Source organism: Agrilus planipennis, unplaced genomic scaffold (assembly GCF_000699045.2).
Source record: "Agrilus planipennis isolate EAB-ADULT unplaced genomic scaffold, Apla_2.0 scaffold76, whole genome shotgun sequence".
Classification (NCBI taxonomy): Eukaryota; Metazoa; Arthropoda; class Insecta; order Coleoptera; family Buprestidae; genus Agrilus; species Agrilus planipennis.
The window spans coordinates 1,159,675-1,162,644 of NW_020442430.1; positions in this window are offsets into that span (position 1 = coordinate 1,159,675).

Below are 2,970 nucleotides of genomic sequence, written 5' to 3' on the forward strand. Positions count from 1 at the left end.
CATGCGGTGTTAACTCCTCCTGTCAAAATAGTAGTGACTACACCTGGCAGATGGCGGTGTTGCAGCGGTTAAAGATTTTGTAAAATGGGTTGCATATGAAAAACAGCATTACGATCATAAAAAATATTATCATTATTTTTATTTGCACTGCAGTGATTAGGGTTGTCTACGTTCAAAAAATTTTTTTATTAAAATTGGTAACGATAATAATACTTATTTGTAATGCTTTTCATTGGAGAAGAAATCGGGAAATACCACGTGTAAACGTTCAAATGTCGCGTCCGTGACCGCGAAGCGCGTAAAGAGAAAAATAGAAATTGTCTGTAGTTATCAATGAGAGTATTTGAAAAATATGAAAATGTAAAGTTGGTTGTTATCATTTGTCATTCATAAGAAGAAAGCAGGAAAGAATTTTTGAAAAAGGTAAGTAAAGAAGTACAAAAAATGAAATGTTATGAACAAGTGGTGCATGCATAAATAGTGGTAGAATATGTGAAAAAATAGACAAACGTGTTGTCCATTTACAAAAAGTAAGGACGGTGGAAGTACAGAATACTGTTTACGTGAGGAGCAAATACAGTAAAAAAATATTATGCATATAATATATACATACATATATACATACGTACTGTACCTACAAGTGCATGTGTGTACATATATGAAAAGATAAAGATAAAAGGCCTGCTTCGGCAACGTTGAAATGTATATGTTTTTTCTAAAGATTCGCCAACTTTATTTGTTTGGCACCTTTCAAATTTTCGATGAGGTACCTAGGTATCTCTTTAAAAGTAGCGCATATACATCCACACGTAGCTATGTATGCATACGTACTTAAAAACGATAACAGATAAAGGTACCTGATAATTACCCGAAAACAAATAAATCACATATGTATAGGTACCTATTATGCTGTTATTTTATTAAAAGTGTGTTTATGAACAAAATGAAGTTATGCAAAAGTAAATAAGCGGGCACTTTCGTTTCTTATGTTAAGGTCATTTCTAAAAAAAAAAAAAACAAAATCGGTACAATTCGATAGACGATACCGGGAAAAATGTGTTAGTAGTCTCATACATTTTTTGCATTATAAACATAAAATGGGCAAAGTCAGAAGGAAGGCTGATGGAACATTGTTAATATCTTATACTGCAAAGTAGAATTGAACTCATACTTGTTAGGTAAATGCTCCAGTCTGGCAATTGTTATTGATATACGAGTTTCTTTGAAATATGTACACTGCAATAGTTGACAAAATGGAAGTTATCGAAACACCAGTAAAACTTGCATTCAATATTTTCCGTAACAGTCGAATATGAAAAGGAAGAAATGAATACTGTTTTAACATCTAATTACATGAGAAGAAGTAGTACATAAATTGTACGGTTCAACAGTAATTGAAAAAATTGTAATTGCCTTGTCGAAAAAGCGTAAAATGCAATTTAGACTTATGCTATATTTGTTGGTATTATGCTTTTATCAGAAACGTTGTTCATTGAAGAAAAATTGAAATAGTTTTGTTTTTTGTATGAGATGTCCAACATACACGTATGATGTGTTTGTATATNATAGTACAACATCCGTCTGCTCTACCGATAACCAATCGCGACTTCAACATTGCTGCGAAAATAAATTGTCATGGTCTTTTATTACCATCAACAATAAGATGCATCGTCGCTGGACCTTCAAACTGTGGAAAAACAAATGTGATTATAAGACTTTTGGAGCAACCAAACGGTTTACGATTTGAAAACGTTTATGTTTATTCAAAGTCGCTATATCAACCAAAATATAAATATTTAAATGAATTATTACAACCAATTGATGGAATTGGTTATTTTCCCTTTAGAAATTCTGATGAAGTAATAGGTCCATCACAGGCGAAACCTAATTCTGTATTCATCTTTGATGATGTTGCGAATGACAATCAGAATTAGATAAGAGAATATTTTAGTATGGGAAGGCATAACTCAATCGATACTTTTTATTTAAATCAAACGTATGCTGATATATTCTAATAACTTAATAATCATTAGTACTTTCAATAACCTTCACGAACCATATAAAAACTAAGAATTAGGCAAATTAGGTTATTCTTAATATTACTGTTACTTGCCCTGTATTCAGGCCATTTTAATAAAATATTTTCAAACTCATCCCTTTTGAAATTGTTACGGTATTGTTTTCAACAATTAAGTGCTGTTGAAATTCAAAAGTGCAATCGTTCAATTATTCAAGAAATCTTGTGCTTTACATTTAAAGATAGCATTCTGGTGTTTGAGTGCATAATTTCTGTTGAATAATAATAATAAGTGAACGCCCAGTTATTCGTTACTGAGTTAACAACAACGACAATTACGCCGACCAGCCGAAGTATTAGAACCATCTTCAGTGTCGTGACGTAACAATGCTCAGATCCCTAAACATTTAATCAGAGATAATGCTAATTTAATAATACTGTTTAAACAAGACGAATTAAATCTGAAACACGTTTTTTCCTTCCATGTTACTGCAGATATGACTTTTGACCAATTTAAAAGTATATGTGGAGAATGTTGGAAAGAAAAATTTGGATTTGTAGTTATTAAAACGGATTGTGGTATAAATGACGGGAGATATCGCATAGGATTCGATAAATATATATTACTGTAGGTAATATAAATGAAATCACTTGTTAAAAGACAACCATAACAACAGCATGGATGTGAAAACAAAGAAAGAACTAATCAAAGTTAGGAAAGCAGTAAATAGGAAACTCCAAATGTTAGAGGAATCGATGGTAGGACAGAATCTTCTATTACAACAAGCTTATCAACCACTTACAAAATCGCTTCTTCACTTGAAATCTGAGTTGGGTGAAGAGATTAAAAAGGAATTAAAACCAGAGGTTGTTAATTGGTCGAAAGTTGATATTCCAGCATCATCAACTCCAACAAAAATTAGAAAACTTGATCCTTCGAATGCTCCAGCTAC